We start from the raw sequence: 21,451 nt of genomic DNA, 5'->3' as shown, positions 1-21,451 counted from the left end.
GGATGATGAAAAAAATGATGATAGGGAATATGATAAGGAAGATAATATAGCTGGGGAAGAAATAGAAAATAAAAATATGACAAGGCAACAACTAAGTAGTAGCAAGATGAACATAGTGTACAGGACACACAAGTGTCAAGTGTCAGTCCTCCTCATGACACAAGTGTAACAACTAAGAGCATAATTGTTAAGGATGTTTTCAATGCTTAAACTTAGAACACCAATCCACTTACTGCAAAAGACTTGAAGAAGATTCTCAACCAATCTACACTCCAAGCTAAATTCTATGAAAATCCAATTTTGGTTAGTGTAGAAGAATTGCAAAAGGTAGTAATTGAAGTCAAAAGGGTCCATAAGAACCACCTTCTAGCATCCCTTCAATTACTAATGTAAAACCTTCAGTTCAAACTATAGTAGATACATCTACTAAGGTTGATACAAGTGTTAAAGGTAATACTGTTGCAAAGAAGCAAGCAGAAGAGAAAGATATTACAAGATAGAAAAATAGGATAGATGGATTTATTTGTACCTATAACATAGAAACAAGGTTCTATTCAAGTCATAGTAATAGACCAAGGCAAGCCTGAGGAGCATAAGTTAACATTTAAGGTGAAGGAAAAGGAAGCCATCCAAGCACTAGTAGCCTTACCAACATTTGCCACTCATTCTACACAAGCTCTTCAGAAGCCAAGCACAGAAGCCATTCCATTGCAAATTTATGTGCCAAGCCCTAGCTCATCAAAGGTTGATAAGGTAATTCACTATGGAGACATAAGCCTTGATGAAGAAATTGTGATTCCAAAATATGACTATGACACTATGAAATTGGAGCAAATAGGCATTTTAAAACAAGCCTTAGAGAGGAAAAATCATCAAGAAATGCCTAGGAGAGAGCATAGGCAGAAACAAGCACTCCAAGATATCAAGGACATCTTTTTAGATGCACTTAGCCTGCCAACTCCTAAAGAGACCAAGCCACTTATAGAACAACTGACTGATATAGTGGAAAAGGTCACAAATGAAGACCTTGATACAAATGCAAAACTTTTAGAATGGTCTAAGAAGAAGTTTCAAGGAAAAGTAAATGAGAAAATATCTAGTGAGATAGCACTACAACAAGTTGCTTTGGCAACAAAAGTTGAGGATGTGAAGAAGGTACTTCAAAATATATTCTCGCTATACACAAAACTATGCAATCCTACACTCTTCACCCAAGAGACCAAAAGTCACATTCTGAGTCTAGAAAGTCAAATATATGCATCAAGTGCAAGACTACCATCAAATCCAGCTCAGAGTGAGAAGCATTTCAGAACATTGCTTCAGACACAAAGTTAGTTAGTTATCTTAACAGTAGATGAGGCTAATATTAGAGCCAAACTAATAATTATTTAGGCTACCCTTACCCCTCATATGGAGATAATGCATGAGGAGCTAGGCTATGTCGAGACTTTACTGAAGAAAGACCCTAATCTTTCTACTCTAGATGGTCTAGTGCACCTTGCTACCGAGCTTGCAATCCAAATTAAGTCATTGAATGTTGCATGTGACAACTAGGATGTAGCTCTAAGGATAATAATAGATGTCCACAAATCCTTTTTGGACAAACACACCATAGGTGTATAACCCATTTAACATAAGTGTCAAAAGGGGGGAGATATAATAAAAGGGGAAATTTTTAAGATATAAGGGGGGGATATAATATGAGAAACATATTTGTGGGAGTATGAACAAAAGGGAGAGAAATAACAAAGGGGGAGCATAGTAGCAGAGTTATATCATTGAGGTGATATACATTTTTGGAAAGAAAGCAACAAACAGATAGAGATATCAGCAAAGAGAGAGCATATTAGATGAAAGAGTATAAGATATAGTGCATCAAAATCAAAGAGGAGCATAGATTTTAAATACAAAATAGATATATTAACTTAGAGGGAGTTATCAATTTTGAAGTATACAAGTTACTACAAAAAATTTGAAAATTTGAAGCTTTGTATATAAGTCGAGTCATGGATATGTTATGTTCGAGAAGATTGAAGTTGATTATGTATATTCAAGTGTTTTTGCCACTCATGTCAAAGGGGGAATTTTTTATCTCGGATTGGTTTTGACAAGTGGAGTGTCAACACACTTAAGCCATTTACTCAGTTCATGTTGAACTAGTAATACATGCCAAGCACAACATATAAGAATTAGACCATACTAAGTTGTAATGAGTGTTGAGTCACTCATGTGCCAAGTTACTCAGGTGGCAAGTAGATAGACCATGCCGAGTGATTTAGGAGTTGAGTAAATATTGGATGTCAAGTAATGTAAGTGTTGAGTCACAGTATATAGAATAGTGCATGCTGAGCATCAAAGACTTCATATGTCGAGTGATACAGTTTTGACATTTTTTTTGTAATGGCACAAACAACTATGTAAACCATTTTTGAGCTGACTTAAAGATAGATTACAATCTTTTGGAGATAAGGATTGTCATGTCCCCTTTTCAAATAATTAAAAAAGAAAATCTTTGCTAAGGCAAGCAGGCCCAAGAAAGTGAAGTTTCAGAAAAAGGGGGTTAATCTTTGGAAACCATTGGACTAATAAATGAAAATTATTATTAATAAGTTTCATTAACCTCTCTTGGATGTGAGTTACAGTTATGCCCTCTTTTAAGGGGTTTGGAGGCATTTTGGGCTCATTCCAGAACTTGATTTTTGCTCATTCTTTGTTATTCTTCAGAGGCTGCCAAACTTGTGGAGAAGGAGACCCAAGAACGGGAGTTTGCAGGTTTCCAGGGAGACCCAAGAATGGGAGTTTGCAGGTTTCTAGGAAGGCTAAGGATGGGAGTTTGAAGCCATTCCATGTGCATGCTCATATAGAGTATGCCTTTGTGCTGAACAGTGCAGATTTGTGAGTTTCCGAGTGTGTTTTTGTATGAATTTGGTGTTTACAGTTGAGTATTTCATATCAGTTTGGGTTGCTGCTGTATATCAGACTTTTAAATGTTAAAATAGAGCTGAATATATATATTGGGATGTGATTAAACTTTTGAGATAGATTATTAGTGTTTTTGTGGTGTTTCTGGGCATATTTTGTGCTATTTCGGGAGCCCGATGAGCATAGTTTTGGTCCTACATTTTTGAGCTGTTGTGTAAAGGCTATACGGATCTGGAAATGTCAATTTGTAGGCTGTTATGCTGCTGAAAGTTCTATAAAAATTTCCATTTTCAGATTCATTAATAATTTGTGAAGTTGTGAAGCTTTTAGCACTATTTTCAGTATACCCGATTTGGGGTTTCTTGAGGAATTTGGTGGATCTTTAGGATATTAGCTATTTGATTTTAAAGATCTGATTAGAGGTTAGAAATATCATAAAAAATAAGTAAAGGGACATTACAGTGGTATCAGAGCCATGATCTTGCCAGCCTGAGGGTTTGTAGAAGTTGCAGGTCAGTTTTGACAACTACCCAGATCTTGCATGTCAGTTTTGAAAACTACCCAGATTTTTCATGTCATAATTTATGGTTGCATGTTTCTTATAATAAGATGCATGTTAAAATTTATGGTTACATTCTACTTCTAATCATTTTCATGTTAGTTCTTGGTGAATTTGGTGGTTGTAGAAGTTTGCATTTCAGTTTTGACAAGTACCCGGATCTTGCATGTTAGTTTTGACAACTACCCAGATCTTGCATGTCATAATTTGGTGGTTGCATGTTGCTTCTAATCAGTTGCATGTCCAAATATATGGTTTCATGCTACTTCTAATCATTTTCATGTTAGTTCTTGGTGAATTTGGTGGTTGTAGAAGTTTGCATGTCAGTTTTGACAACTACCCAGATCTTGCATGTCAGTTTTGACAACTACCCAGATCTTGCATGTCATAATTTGGTGGTTGCATGTTGCTTCTAATCAGTTGCATGTCCAAATCTATGGTTGCATGCTACTTCTAATCATTTGCATGTTAGTTCTTGGTGCTTGAAGAAGTTATATCCTATTGGGGTTACACTCTACTTTATCCAGAATGGACAGGTATAGTACAGAGTCTCAGAGGGAACGATCTTGGACAATTGATAGCCAGAGTCAAAATAGTAGAAAGGATGGTTATTTAGACATTTGAGATAAACTTATGAAAATAAGCCATGACATGTCTAAACAGTTGGTTGAGCACCACCGTATAAATGACATGTTATCTGACCCAGCTAAGGTGGATAAGTTGACTGGATTTCTATTTGGCAGATTTTCTCACAGGACAGATGACACAATTCCCAAGAACTTGCATGAGGAGTTTGAGAAACTAGCTGATAGCCAGGTAGAGGTCTCAAATTCTACTCTACCACAGGAGGTGGTGGGAAAGGATATCACACAGATTGATAGTAACAGTCAACTTGATACTCAAATTGAGACAATTGTTTACAGGTCGTCAAAGGGTGATGCCATAGGTATTCAAGATGGTATAGTTACAACAGGCAGTGACTACAGTGTAGTGGGTTCAGATGATGATTATGAGGATGTTGTTGTGCAGGATGGTGAGATACCTGGTAGAGATGAGCAGACATTGAGCATTCATGACTTTGCTGAGAAAGAGTACTAGGCACAGTTAGATGCTTCATCACATGAGGTTGAGGCTGGTAGTACTTCACATGATTTGTCCAGCCAGCTGAAGGTGAACCAAGATAGTATTGTGACTTCATTATCTCATCATGACAGGTATGTGGAGTTAGTTGGTATTGGTCATATTACTCAGGTGAGGAGTTTGCTTGAGTTACCAGTTGATTCTAGTTTACGGATATGGACTCAAGATTGTTATATTGGCATTTGGGATTCAGTTGACTGGAGATCTTTAACACTTTTTGGTAGCAGTGTTTGTTTGGGTGCTATCATGGATTTGATTAGCAGATTACACGGTGTTGTCTTTTCTTGTGCCAGTATCTTGTTTGATGTTGGTATTAGTTTTTATACACCAATGTTGGGCTTTTTTCATATATCCAGTTGACCATACTTGCTGGAATGTGTTGATGATATTTCATATTTGGCAGTGTGTATAGATGAGTCCCAGGATCATATTGGCATTGATGACATCCAAGAGGATGTAGTGGGCAGTTTTGAAGACTTAGTTTCCTTGGGTACAGAGGAGTTGGATAGCAATGCTAATGTTTTTGATACTCCGTATGTTGATATGAGCTTTAGATTTGATTCACAGGATATGGATGGTAATACTCTAGAGACTAGTAACTTTGAGGACACTCCTTCAGACAGTGTATCAGAGGAGGTTTGTAGGAGACAGTCAAGCCAGTGTCATCATGTGTCTAATCAGTTGAGAGTTAGTGACCAAGACATTGCTATCACTTGCCAACATTTCGATGCTGCTTGTCAGTTGTTAGCAGTTTATGGATGGGGTTCTCCTACTAGTGATGAGTAGGGAGGAAGTTATCTTTCCTTGACAGAGATCCACTCTTTATGGGAGGCTATTCGGATTTTGCGACAAAATTATATGCAGTGCGTAGCCGACAGAGATTATCTTATGGAGTGGGGTAGTACAGCATATGATGCATTGTTGGCCAAGGAAGATGAGGTGAGTGAGCTTACTGAGCAGCTTGAGGTAACTTCTGAGATTCTTGAGAGTACACAGTTGGCTCTCAAGGAGTCACAATTTCATTTGGCTAAGGTGACCATGGAGTTAGAGTGACTACAGTCTTTACCTATTTCTATACAGTCACAAGCTATGGTGTTTGGTGATCCGAGGATGTCCATGGCCGAGATTGTTAGAGACAGTGGAGATGGGGATGCATCCATCCTTGATACTAACATTGGCATATCAGGTTCATTCCCACTAGAGTCAGGTTCAATTGAGTTGGGTGCTGTAGCAGATTTTTGTGGTGTGCCTGACATGGTGGTGACCTCTAGTACTAATGGCACGAAGACTAGAGATGTTGTATCAAAGACCATGTGTGACGTTGGTGAGCTGATAGTTGGCATGGTTCCTACTAGTAATACTACTCCCTTCGCAATGTCTTCAGAGGTAGTAGTCAGTTCCAACTTGGTTAATGATCGATTGCAGTTAGTTACATCTGGATTGCAGTCTGAGCCACTGACTGAGATTGGTGCATTCTATCGGCATTACACTGTGAGGTATGCTCATCTATCTACCTTTGATGACCATGTTGATGAGATAATGATACAGAGATGTACCTTGGTTCCTAGTGCTTATCATCAGTTATGGGATAGTTTGATGCCTCGGGATGAGAGTTGTGATGGGCATGACATGGTGATAGGTCCTGCAATTGACAGGTTGATAATACATGACTTAGAGCAGGAGTTTTGGAGTGATGCTTTAGCAGGTGTTGTTATTGATTCTACTCCTTTGGCTATGACATCTCTTGACTTAGCTGGTGATCAGTCACAGTGGGTTGTATCACTTCTTCATGGTGAGCTATTGATTGAGGTTGGTTTTTTTTATCAACATTATATTGTAGGGTATGTACATCAATTAGCATTTGATCCTTGTGCTAAGGATTTGATGGCAGACAAATTTGGTTTGGATTCCATTTCTTACTCTTTATCTTGTATTGTCTTTTCACCATCAGTAGTGTATGGGAGTTATGGTTATGAGATAGCGGCCGATGATTTGCAGAGTTGTGTTGACTGCAAGAGTTGTACAGTGTGTGGATTCTCCATACTTGGTACAGTTTCATTCGAGAGGGTTCACCATTGTTGCAGAGTTGGATTGTACATTCCATATAGGCCAGTGGGATGCGTTGATGGTATTTACTGTGTTGGTAGTTTGATTTGTCCACTTTACTTGGGTTCTGATGTTCTAAGAGTTTGTGCCTCATGGGTTTTTGATTGTGGTAGTGGTGATTTCGGAGTTTGGTTGAGCTATAATTGTCAATTTGATTATGGATTCCTCTTGGTCATATTGCAGAGGATATTGCAGGAGCCTGTGTTAATTAGTAGTAGTATAGTTCATGACTACATTTGGGATCCAGGTGGATTGATTGGTTTATTGTTCAGCCATTGCTTGAGGACAAGCAATGATTGGGAGGGGAGGACTTGTCATGTCCCCTTTTCAAATAATTAAAAAAGAAAATCTTTGCTAAGGCAAGCAGGCCCAAGAAAGTGAAGTTTCGGAAAAAGGGGGTTAATCTTTGGAAACCGTTGGACTAATAAATGAAAATTATTATTAAAATAAGTTTCATTAACCTCTCTTAGACGTGAGTTACAGTTATGCCCTCTTTTAAGGGGTTTGGAGGCATTTTGGGCTCATTCCAGAACTTGATTTTTGCTCATTCTTTGTTATTCTTCAGAAGCTGCCAAACCTGTGGAGAAGGAGACCCAAGAACGGGAGTTTGCAGGTTTCCAGGGAGACCCAAGAATGGGATTTTGCAAGTTTCCAGGAAGGCTAAGGATGGGAGTTTGAAGCCATTCCATGTGCATGCTCATACAGAGTATGCCTTTGTGCTGAACAGTGCAGATTTGTGAGTTTCCGGGTGTGTTTTTGTATGAGTTTGGTGTTTACAGTTGAGTATTTCATATCAGTTTGGGTTGCTTCTGTATATCAAACTTTTAAATGTTAAAATAGAGCTCAATATATATATTGGGACATGATTAAACTTCTGAGATAGATTATTAGTGTTTTTGTGGTGTTTCCGGGCAAATTTTGTGCTATTTCGGGAGCCCGATGAGCATAGTTTTGGTCCTACATTTTCGAGCTGTTGTGTAAAGGCTATACGGATCTGGAAATGTCAATTTGTAGGCTGTTATGCTGCTGAAATTTCTGTAAAAATTTCCATTTTCAGATTCATTAATAATTTGTGAAGTTGTGAAGCTTTTAGCACTATTTTCAGCATACCCGATTTGGGGTTTCTTGAGGAATTTGGTGGATCTTTGGGATATTAGCTGTTTGATTTTAAAGATCTGATTAGAGGTTAGAAATATCATAAAAAATCAGTAAAGGGACATTACAGTGGTATCAGAGCCATGATCTTGCCAGCCTGAGGGTTTGTAGAAGTTGCAGGTCAGTTTTGACAACTACCCAGATCTTGCATGTCAGTTTTGACAACTACCCAGATTTTGCATGTCATAATTTATGGTTGCATGTTTCTTCTAATTAGATGCATGTTAAAATTTATGGTTACATTCTACTTCTAATCATTTTCATGTTAGTTCTTGGTGAATTTGGTGGTTGTAGAAGTTTGCATTTCAGTTTTGACAAGTACCCAGATCTTGCATGTTAGTTTTGACAACTACCCAGATCTTGCATGTCATAATTTGGTGGTTGCATGTTGCTTATAATCAGTTGCATGTCCAAATCTATGGTTTCATGCTACTTCTAATCATTTTCATGTTAGTTCTTGGTGAATTTGGTGGTTGTAGAAGTTTGCATGTCAGTTTTGACAACTACCCAGATCTTGCATGTCAGTTTTGACAACTACCCAGATCTTGCATGTCATAATTTGGTGGTTGCATGTTGCTTCTAATCAGTTGCATGTCCAAATCTATGGTTGCATGCTACTTCTAATCATTTTCATGTTAGTTCTTGGTGCTTGAAGAAGTTATATCCTATTGGGGTTACACTCTACTTTATCCAGAATGGACAGGTATAGTACAGAGTCTCAGAGGGAACGATCTTGGACAATTGATAGCCAGAGTCAAAATAGTAGAAAGGATGGTTATTTAGACATTTGAGATAAACTTATGAAAATAAGCCATGACATGTCTAAATAGTTGGTTGAGCACCACCGTATAAATGACATGTTATCTGACCCAGCTAAGGTGGATAAGTTGACTGGATTTCTATTTGGCAGATTTTCTCACAGGACAGATGACACAATTCCCAAGAACTTGCATGAGGAGTTTGAGAAACTAGCTGATAGCCAGGTAGAGGTCTCAAATTCTACTCTACCACAGGAGGTGGTGGGAAAGGATATCACACAGATTGATAGTAACAGTCAACTTGATACTCAAATTGAGACAATTGTTTACAGGTCGTCAAAGGGTGATGCCATAGGTATTCAAGATGGTATAGTTACAACAGGCAGTGACTACAGTGTAGTGGGTTCAGATGATGATTATGAGGATGTTGTTGTGCAGGATGGTGAGATACCTGGTAGAGATGAGCAGACATTGAGCATTCATGACTTTGCTGAGAAAGAGTACTAGGCACAGTTAGATGCTTCATCATATGAGGTTGAGGCTGGTAGTACTTCACATGATTTGTCCAGCCAGCTGAAGGTGAACCAAGATAGTATTGTGACTTCATTATCTCATCATGACAGGTATGTGGAGTTAGTTGGTATTGGTCATATTACTCAGGTGAGGAGTTTTCTTGAGTTACCAGTTGATTCTAGTTTATGGATATGGACTCGAGATTGTTATATTGGCATTTGGGATTCAGTTGACTGGAGATCTTTAACACTTTTTGGTAGCAGTGTTTGTTTGGGTGCTATCATGGATTTGATTAGCAGATTACACGGTGTTGTCTTTTCTTGTGCCAGTATCTTGTTTGATGTTGGTATTAGTTTTTATACACCAATGTTGGGCTTTGTTCATATATCCAGTTGACCATACTTGCTGGAATGTGTTGATGATATTTCATATTTGGCAGTGTGTATAGATGAGTCCCAGGATCATATTGGCATTGATGACATCCAAGAGGATGTAGTGGGCAGTTTTGAAGACTTAGTTTCCTTGGGTACAGAGGAGTTGGATAGCAATGCTAATGTTTTTGATACTCCGTATGTTGATATGAGCTTTAGATTTGATTCACAGGATATGGATGGTAATACTCTAGAGACTAGTAACTTTGAGGACACTCCTTCAGACAGTGTATCAGAGGAGGTTTGTAGGAGACAGTCAAGCCAGTGCTATCATGTGTCTAATTAGTTGAGAGTTAGTGACCAAGACATTGCTATCACTTGCCAACATTTCGATGCTGCTCGTCAGTTGTTAGCAGTTTATGGATGGGGTTCTCCTACTAGTGATGAGTAGGGAGGAAGTTATCTTTCCTTGACAGAGATCCACTCTTTATGGGAGGCTATTCGGATTTTGAGACAAAATTATATGCAGTGCGTAGCCGACAGAGATTATCTTATGGAGTGGGGCAGTACAGCATATGATGCATTGTTGGCCAAGGAAGATGAGGTGAGTGAGCTTACTGAGCAGCTTGAGGTAACTTCTGAGATTCTTGAGAGTACATAGTTGGCTCTCAAGGAGTCACAGTTTCATTTGGCTAAGGTGACCATGGAGTTAGAGTGACTACAATCTTTACCTAATTCTATACAATCACAAGCTGTGGTGTTTGGTGATCCGAGGATGTCCATGGCCGAGATTGTTAGAGACAGTGGAGATGGGGATGCATCCATCCTTGATACTAACATTGGCATATCAGGTTCATTCCCACTAGAGTTAGGTTCAATTGAGTTGGGTGCTGTAGCAGATTTTTGTTGTGTGCCTGACATGGTGGTGACCTCTAGTACTAATGGCATGAAGACTAGAGATGTTGTATCAAAGACCATGTGTGACGTTGGTGAGCTGATAGTTGGCATGGTTCCTACTAGTAATACTACTCCCTTCGCAATGTCTTCAGAGGTAGTAGTCAGTTCCAACTTGGTTAATGATCGATTGCAGTTAGTTACATCTGGATTGCAGTCTGAGCCACTGACTGAGATTGGTGCATTCTATCGGCATTACACTGTGAGGTATGCTCATCTATCTACCTTTGATGACCATGTTGATGAGATGATGATACAGAGATGTACTTTGGTTCCTAGTGCTTATCATCAGTTATGGGATAGTTTGATGCCTCGGGATGAGAGTTGTGATGGGCATGACATGGTGATAGGTCCTGCAATTGACAGGTTGATAATACATGACTTAGAGCAGGAGTTTTGGAGTGATGCTTTAGCAAGTGTTGTTATTGATTCTACTCCTTTGGCTATGACATCTCTTGACTTAGCTGGTGATCAGTCACAGTGGGTTGTATCACTTCTTCATGGTGAGCTGTTGATTGAGGTTGGTTTTTTTTATCAACATTATATTGTAGGGTATGTACATCAATTAGTATTTGATCCTTGTGCTGAGGATTTGATGGCAGACAAATTTGGTTTGGATTCCATTTCTTACTCTTTATCTTGTATTGTCTTTTCACCATCAGCAGTGTATGGGAGTTATGGTTATGAGATAGCGGCCGATGATTTGCAGAGTTGTGTTGACTGCAAGAGTTGTACAGTGTGTGGATTCTCCATACTTAGTACAATTTCATTCGAGAGGGTTCACCATTGTTGCAGAGTTGGATTGTACATTCCATATAGGCCAGTGGGATGTGTTGATGGTATTTACTGTGTTGGTAGTTTGATTTGTCCACTTTACTTGGGTTCTGATGTTCTAAGAGTTTGTGCCTCATGGGTTTTTGATTGTGGTAGTGGTGATTTTGGAGTTTGGTTGAGCTATAATTGTCAATTTGATTATGGATTCCTCTTGGTCATATTGCAGAGGATATTGCAGGAGCCTATGTTAATTGGTAGTAGTATAGTTCATGACTACATTTGGGATCCAGGTGGATTGATTGGTTTATTGTTCAGCCATTGCTTGAGTACAAGCAATGATTGGGAGGGGAGGACTTGTCATGTCCCCTTTTCAAATAATTAAAAAAGAAAATCTTTGCTAAGGCAGGCAGGCCCAAGAAAGTGAAGTTTCGGAAAAAGGGGGTTAATCTTTGGAAACCGTTGGACTAATAAATGAAAATTATTATTAAAATAAGTTTCATTAACCTCTCTTGGACGTGAGTTACAGTTATGCCCTCTTTTAAGGGGTTTGGAGGCATTTTGGGCTCATTCCAGAACTTGATTTTTGCTCATTCTTTGGTATTCTTCAGAGGCTGCCAAACCTGTGGAGAAGGAGACCCAAGAACGAGAGTTTGCAGGTTTTCAGGGAGACCCAAGAATGGGATTTTGCAGGTTTCTAGGAAGTCTAAGGATGGGAGTTTGAAGCCATTCCATGTGCATGCTCATACAGAGTATGCCTTTGTGCTGAACAGTGCAGATTTGTGAGTTTCCGGGTATGTTTTTGTATGAGTTTGGTGTTTACAGTTGAGTATTTCATATCAGTTTGGGTTTCTGCTGTATATCAGACTTTTAAATGTTAAAATAGAGCTGAATATATATATATTGGGACATGATTAAACTTCTGAGATAGATTATTAGTGTTTTTGTGGTGTTTTCGGGCATATTTTGTGCTATTTCGGGAGCCCGATGAGCATAGTTTTGGTCCTACATTTTCGAGCTGTTGTGTAAAGGCTATACGGATCTGGAAATGTCAATTTGTAGGCTGTTATTGTACTGAAAGTTCTATAAAAATTTCCATTTTCAGATTCATTAATAATTTGTGAAGTTGTGAAGCTTTTAGCACTATTTTCAGCATACCCGATTTGGGGTTTCTTGAGGAATTTGGTGGATCTTTGGGATATTAGCTGTTTGATTTTAAAGATCTAATTAGAGGTTGGAAATATCATTTAAAATTAGAAAAGGGACATTTCAAGGATGAATCTATATTTGGATTCCCTGTGTAATTACATGCAACCAATCAAAAAATGAGAAGGTTTAAGTGGCAATATGGATGAATCTCAATCATAAACGCATACCTAACCCTAAGCCACCTAACTCTTCTTAAGAAGGACAAAGCCCTAAACTCTTTATGGATGAGTGATTGAATGGGAGGAGTGAACAAGATAGTTTGCATGTAGAGCATTCAAGGTGACTTAGAAGTAAGAGTGAATTGCATAACCAGTTAGAGAAGAAAAGAGGATAGACCAAAGGATAAAACATTGAGGAAAATAATCATGAAGGATCAATTAAACATTGTGTAGAGGTGATCTATTATCAGGCAAGCAAGTGCCAATTGTATGTAGGATCTATGCTAAGACATTTTAACAGGTGATTTCAATTAAATCTCTTAACAGAGCAATCCTGACAAGCTATATGAAATCCTTTAATAGGGTTTTTACTTAATTGTAAGTTGAATTCCTCTAACCAGGCACACTTCTAACAAGGTGAGACCTAATAGTCTTTGTAAGCCTTTAACAAGGCATACCTTTGATAAGGTAGGCCGTGATTCACAATCAAATCATTGTAACCTTCATTACATAAACTTTATTTCTATAGTATTGAAGATTTTTGGGTGTCATCCACACCCCAATTTTACCTTCTCACTCGAAGGGTTTCTAGGTAATCATATCTGGTATTATGTGTGTGATTTCTTACATGCTTACATGATTTAGATGCATATGCTTTACATGTTATTTTAGTTTACATATTGAATGCATATGATGAATGAATGGTGACAACTTTATGGCTCCAAGTTTAAACTAATGATTCACCACCCCCCCCCCACCCCCCACCCCAGAAGTTTTCTCTTTCCCCTTGTAATTCTAACAACTTTTTCAGTAAATCATTCAAGTACTTAGTCTAAGAAATAAAGATTCCTTCTTTATTATGTACAATCTATAATCCTAGAAAATATTTCATCTCTCCTATCATACTCATTTCAAATTCTTTCTTCATCTCTTTTGCAAACTACTCACTTTCCTCATTATTTCCTCCAAATATGATATCATTAACAAATATTACCAAAATCATCAAACCATCATCAATTTCTTTCCAATAGAGATTGCTACCTACCATACCTTTGCTATGTCCAAGCTTTTTCAAATGCTTTTCTAACCTTGCATACCAAGTTTTGCATGCTTGCTTCAAGCCATACAAAACCTTCAAGCTGCTCAATGTACACTTCTTCTTCAAGTTCTTTATTCAAAAATTCTAACTTGACATCCATCTGATACACTTTAAATTTCTTTTGTGCTACATAGGCTAAGAATAATCTCACTACTTCTATTCTAGCCACTAGAGCATAGGTCTCATCATAATCTATCCCTTCTTGTTGTGAGTAACCTTTACATACCAATCTTTCTTTGTTCCTTACAACTTCACCTAGTTCATTCATCTTGTTCTTGAATACCTATTTAGTTCCTATAAAATTCTTGTCTGCTAGTCTAGGGACAAATTCCCATGTCTCAGTCTTTACTATTTGATCCAATTCCTCTTCCATAGCTTATTTCCAATAATCATCTTTACATGCTTCATCTACATTCTTAAGTTCAACTTGAGATATCAAACTTAGTTCTTCATTGACTCTGCTTCTTATCATTACACCTTTATCTTTTCTTCCAATAATATGCTTGGATGGGTGATTATTTATCATATTCTTTCCTAAAGTAGGAGTTGCTATATTAACTCTTGGCTCTACTAAAGGTTTTGAGTTTTGTTCCTGCCTTGGCTCTCCTTCATTTTGCAAATCATTATTAGTCTCAAGAATACCTCATCATTCCTTGGTTTAGTAACAACATAATCATCTCAATTGTAATAAACTATTCTCTATTGTATCCTGAATTTCTCATCAATTCTCACATTTGCACTTTCCATAATAGTCTTAGTTCTCTAATTATAACATCTATAAGCCTTTCTTTTCAATGAATAACCAAGAAACATACATTGATCACTCCTAGCATCAAACTTGCCAATATCATCATCTCTTTTGATATAACAATTACTACCAAAATTTTTGAAATACTTAACTGTAAGTGAGTGACCAAACCACAATTCATAAGGGGTCTTATTTGTGTCTTTCCTAACATGCACTCTATTCATAGTGTAGATTGTTGTATTCATAGCTTCTCTCCAAAACATCTTGGATACATCATTCTTAGCTATCATAGCCCTTATTGCTTATGTAACTGACTTGTTCCTTCTTTCTATAATGCCATTTTGTTCAAGGGTTCTCGGAGCTAATAACTATTTTTTGAGTCAAATTTCTTCACAAAACATGTTAAACTCATTTGAAGTAAATTCTCCTCCTTTATCTGATCTTAAAAATTTAATCTTCATACCATATTCATTCTCAAATCTATTCTTGAATATCTTAAACCTATCAAATGCCTTATATTTCTCTTTAAGAAATATAACCCACATCATTCTAGAAAAGTCATCAACTAGAATCATAAAATACCTTTCACCATAGAATCCTTTAGTCTTTGTAGGACCACTGAGATCTGTGTGTACAATCTCTAATTTTGTTGTAGTAGTAAACTTCTTGTTATTAGGCTTTACAATCTTAGGAAAAAATCTAACTACAAACATACTACTAGTCTTCACAATATTCTCAAAGTTTATATGACAAAATATCTTATGTCATAACCAACTATCATATACCTTTGCAACCAAACATGTTATTTTAGTACGATTCAACTGAAATACATTACCTCTAGATATAGTTCCTATTCCAATTACCTTTCCATCTTTGTCTTTGATCATGCATGTTTTCTCTATGAATTACAACTGATAACCTTTGTCCACTAATTGTCCAACACTCAAAAAATTGTGCTTTAAACCATCAATAAAATATACATCCTTAGTGTTAGTTTTACCATCAAGAGTTATAGATCCAATACCTTTTACTTGGCATGTTGCATTATTTCCAACTCTAACAATGCCTCAATACCAACTTTTTACATCAACAAACTTGTTCATATCACCAATCGTATAATGTGAACAACCACTGTCAATTATCCAATTAGATTTCTTCTCAGCCTATAACACCAAAGCTACTTTCTTTGGAATTTCTTCTTTAATTGCCACAAATCCAATTTCATCATCACTAGCACTTAATGCTTGTTCATCAAAATAATTTTCTTCATTTGCTTTATAATCTCTTCTAGGTTAGTAATTTCCTTTATAAATTTTTTCTTTTTTAGGAAACTTAGATGCATAATGACCATATTCATCACAAGTCCAACATTTAAAGATTTTATTACCTCCTTTTTCTCTTCTTACCAGAAGGGCTACTCCTTCAATCTTTTTGTCTTCCTTAGATCTGCTGCTTCTATCAAAATCTCCACTAGAACTTGTTCTCCTTGATAAATTAGGTTGAGTATTCAAGGAATTGAAAGCTTTTTCTATTTTGGTCCACTCTCTAGATTTTCTATGCTCATTCTCAACTACTTCAAGTCTTCCAAGCAATGACTCCTTTGTGAAATCTTTGGTACAAGATATCAACCACTATATCTTCTAAATTGCTAACTTAAATGGTGGTGTTAGAGTCTTCAGTATATTCCATATAACCTCGTCATCTTCTTTGGTTCCTCCTTGAGATTTAATACCTACACTAATTTCTGATATCTTTCTTACATATGTTCTTATAGATTCATTTTCCATCATTTTAACATCTTGAAATGTACAAATCCAACTTTTTAGCCTCAACTTCTTAAAATGTCTTCAAAATTATTTTCCAAAGCTTTCCAAATCAAATGTGGAGTAGCAAGTGATTTTACGTAATTGTATTCAATTTAAAGAAGTGCAATCAATATTGCTTCTCTAGCTCTCATGTCACACATAAAAATATCTCTTTTATCCTTGATACAATTTTCCAAATCATTTTCAGCAATGATTGTCTTCATTGATTTTTTCAAGATCCAATATCCTAGACCCATACACAACAAATGTGTCTTCATCTTTTCCTTTTAGTTATCATAATTTGTTCCATCAAACTTTAGACTATCTTTCCTAAACATGCTCACCATCGATCTCCCGAAGTTGTTAAACTTAATCTTCAAGGACCTGATGCTCTAACACTAATTGTTAGAAACAATAGTCCACCAAGATAATTGAGAGGGGGGGTGGTGAATTAGTTATTCAATAATTAAAACATTTATCATCTTTAACAAACTTAACCTTTCAACCAAAATTTAAAAAAACCATAATAAGATGCACATAGACAATTACACTAGATATGTTAACTAGGGAAACCCTTGATTAGAGGGAAAACCCTGGTGGGAATGATACTGACAAGATGATGTACTAATATAAATATTCCTTGTTAGAGGCTGGACCCTGTTAGGAGTCTATTACAACATTTAGTACATAGAGTCCTTGTTAGGAGACTTTGAATCCCTATTAGGAGATTCCAACCCTATTAGAAGTTGTGTCAACTATTGGAATACTTTAGAATAACTGAGGGGGGGAGTGAATAAGTTATCCAAGGTCCAAATGTATAAATAAAACTTTTCACAGCTTAGCAAACCCATAAAAAATTTATCATCGTGCATGCATCCATAAGATTATGCAATCACTTAAAACTTGTAGGTTACTATCAAATCAATTTGCAAAAATGTAAACATGAAATATAACAAATTTAACAACACATTTGACACAATGATTTATGTGAAAACCCAATTTGGGAAAAACCACCACTAACATGCTACCCTTTTTCACTCTTCTAAAGTGATGCCTTGTGAAAGGCCAACCCTGTTAAAAGTTATAATACACATTGTTAAATGTGACCCTATTAAAATATTTCCATCACCCTATTAGGAGTGAACCTTGTTAGAGGACTTTAGACCATTCACTTAGAATGTCACCCAATTAAATGATTTACCAATTATTGTTAGGTCAACCTTAATCCAGAGGATTTATCCTAGACCGATACAATTATTAGATAGTAACAATAAGGCTTGGTCTGATAATAACTTACAACTCTATTTGTAGATTATAGATATCTATTTTAGTCCTCCACTCTGCTTGACCTTCACACATTTCAGCTCTGACATCTTGTTCACCCTTTAAGCGTTCATACCCTTAAGCCTTCTTTCTTAACATGCCAATATAGACTCCTCTCTTAGGTCACTTGATGAAGCAAAACCCTTGACTCCTTGTCTTCCTTAGGTTATCACAGATGACAACCCTTGCTTCTAACTAGCCATTCCTATAAATAGGAAATTAAGATATTTTTCTGCTCATTCTCCATTAGCCATTTTAGGGTTAGGATAGATTGGGTAGTATATAATGAATCTACCCCATATTTCATATCTCTTCTAGAAACTTCTCCTTTGATTCTATTTAAATTCACCTCAAAATGGTTTACCTTGAGTTTTGTGCCACCAGCTCATCAATATTATCTTCCACCCGGTTCACACAATCCATGAAAATGAACTTTTTAGCTTAGATCCATCAAATTCATTATCTTTCAAATAATGCAACCACTTGTCATTAACTTGCTTCTAATGCTCAACACATAAAATGTTGCTCAACATCCTCTGTTAAATCACTCAGCATGAACTAAATTTCACTAGTGCTTGGCATCAACTAAACTTTACTTGGCATGTACTATTTTTCTTGGCATACACTAGAATAGAATTTTACTCAGCTCCAACTGATTTTCTGCTTGACTTGCACTGACTTTGTTCGACACCTACTATCCACTAGGTCAAGCTTGGCAAACAAACTTTTTTTAACTTGTTCTTCTATATTTTCTTATTTTAACTAGCCTTTGTAACCTTAAGTAGATTATCAATACATCATGTTATCACTATCCTAACTAATTCTTGTACTTCTTTACATAACATAGCTCAACGTTTCCTTTAGGTGCTATTGCTACATCTTTTGATCAAATCCTCTTATCAATCAAATAAATGACAGTACTTAAATCATATAAGAAGTTATCTTACCAAAAAATAGTAGGTTCGACATCAATGACAAAACAATCATTGAAACATATTGTTCATACTTGTATCAATTTGGTCTCAACAATCTCTTTCTTCAACAATCTCCCTCAATCTATTCTCAACAATCTCCCTCTTTGGAATTGATGACAAACCAAACTAATCATCCAAACTGACTAGGTTAAAATAGTAAGACCAACAAAATACCAAAAAGAAAATAATTCCTTGTATTGAAATCTCTCCCTCTATCAACAACTTCCATCTTTTGAATAGTTTACAAAACTCCTTTGTGTCAGCCTTTTAACAAGTTTACTAGAACATGCCTTTGTAAACTCTATCTTAGAACAAAGATCACCAAAACTTACTTAACTTATTCTAGAATTATCATTTCTTCTTCTAATGTTAATTGCATATACTAGGTACTCAGATGTATCTCCCATAACCTTGGATAGTTAGAATACTCAATTAGTCATCCATACCAACTTGATCTTTCTGTTGTTCTTCTGTCAACTACCACAAAAAAATTCTATGTTGACATTAATGACAAACTCAGTCATGAATGTAACATACCATCATAGCAACATATCTACAATACTCCCTTGTAGGAATATCATCACCATTCATGCTTCCAACAATCTTGCAACAAGGACAACATTTCATATTAGACTTGCATTATGGCATAATTTTGGTAACTCATTTGATTGCATTTCTTGACTTGAGAGGTAGAAGTAATCTCATACGTATCACATTTTCATCTTAACTACACAAATGATTGATTGATTACCCTATTCACTAATTTGGCCGCTTTGAACTCATTTTTGGGATTAAATTTGAAATCTGACACACTTACATAGCTCAAAAACACACTTTAAATTTTTGGGACCAATGTGATCGAACACTTGTGTAGTCCATTTTACTAGTACTTTGTGAATCTTGAAATATTTTCAAATCACATATTTCTTCAAATTTTCCAATTTTTTTGAAAAGTCAATTTTTGTCAACCATGGTCAAACTTGGTCTTTTGGATCTCAAAATACTCTGAACCCTCTTCTAATCTATTCTACATTCTTATGAATCTCTGATCACTTTAGTGTCTTCCAATCTATGGTTCTACATCACTATTTTGGTGTGTCATCTTTCAATTTCATGCCCAAGGGGGTAGGATGATTACATCATTGAATCTTTCAAAACTGGCTTCAACTAAATCTAATTACAATGTCCTATTCGCTAGAGGCATCTCATCACTTGGGGCATTTTTGTTCCCCCAATTTGGCATCATATGTTATTCAACTGATCAATCTTATAACAATCCTTGTTTGACGGACAGGTATTGGGACATTCTAACCCTGACTCTTGAGTATTAAGCCTCATTTTGGGGATAATTTGATGACTCGTGATTAGGTATTGTTAACATTTTATGGACCAGTATTTAGGTGTTCTATCTAGAATTTAGAGGATTAACCTCCATTTTGGAGATAATTCTTCCTGAGAATTAAGCTTCGTTCTGGAGATAATTCTAAATTCTTGTTTTCAATCACTATTTAATGGACAGTTATTGGAGCAATCTAACCCTTACTCCTACGGATTAATTCTCATTCTAGGGATAATTCTATGAATCATGATTAATCTTGTCATCTTCTAATGGATAGGTATTAGGGCAATCTAACCTTGACTCCTGAGAATTGAGTCTCATTCTAGGAACAATTCTGTGAAGTTTGATAATCTTTGTTCTTTATATCGATATCTAGGTGTTCTACCTAGATCCCCTAAGGTCAAGCTTCAATATGGAGATAACCTTAAAAATCTCATCAATTGGTCTCTATGTCATCAATCTCGAAACCAATCTCAACTCTTGGTCTATATTCTCATACTTTTGATTTCTTTGAATCAACGTGTTACTCACATATTCATTCAAAGAGGGACAAATGTAATACCCCTAAATTGGGACATTGTTATGCCAAACCAATTTCACTCTATCAATCTTACTTAAAGTCCTATTGTATTAGGAAATTCTAATTTCAATAATCTCTACTTGACCTAAGTGTCAAATGCAAAAAATTATTGATCTATATTAATCACTTGCTTCATTTAATTCCTAGATATTAATTTAATTAGCTAAACTAAACCTATTAATTGATCCATTTCAATTATAAGTCCTAGTACTTTCATTAAATTAAATTCACCCCTTAAGCTAATATACATGAGGAATTAAAAATATTTGATTTAATTAATGCATCCTCATTCTAATTATTAAATTTAATTATTAAAATAATTAGACTATTCAATTATGAGGTCATATTTAACCTTTTTAAATCAAATATCTCCTATTTTATTCTCTCTCAAGTTTAGAATTGGAAACATTGAGTAGACTGAAATTAGAAAAGGAATTAAATCAATTAACTCTTTATTCCACTCAAGAGCAATTAGTTAACTTCCTTTTCATAAGGGAATTTTCTATTTTGACCAAATCTTCTTCAAATCTCAACTGTTCATTCAGTTTGGTCTAAACCATTGATCAAATTTTGAGATTTTATATAAGAAACCTTCAACCTCTCATTTCAAAGGATGCACATGAAAAGTATTAAATTAATGCCAATTTGATTACTCAATTGTCTTGCATTCACAACTCCATTGCTTTCACATTCTTTCTCATATAGATTACAATGCATCTAGGGTATTTTTTAGTGGTGAATATTCGTAATTTTATGAATTTCACAATTTTTTGCTAGTAATTTGGCTAATAATTTAAAATTAAATCCAACCTAAATCGCCACACTTTTATTAAATTTAATTCTAAAATATTTAAAATTGCTCAATAATTTATTTTATTAAAATATTTAAATTCAAATATTTGTCATGATACTTAATACATGATTAGATTTGACTCACCTAAAAAATTATGCACTAATAATTATCATA

Source organism: Cupressus sempervirens, chromosome 10, assembly GCF_028749045.1.
Source record: "Cupressus sempervirens isolate cs-2001-9-10 chromosome 10, ASM2874904v1, whole genome shotgun sequence".
NCBI lineage: Eukaryota > Viridiplantae > Streptophyta > Pinopsida > Cupressales > Cupressaceae > Cupressus > Cupressus sempervirens.
Note: the sequence above shows the minus strand (reverse complement) of the source record.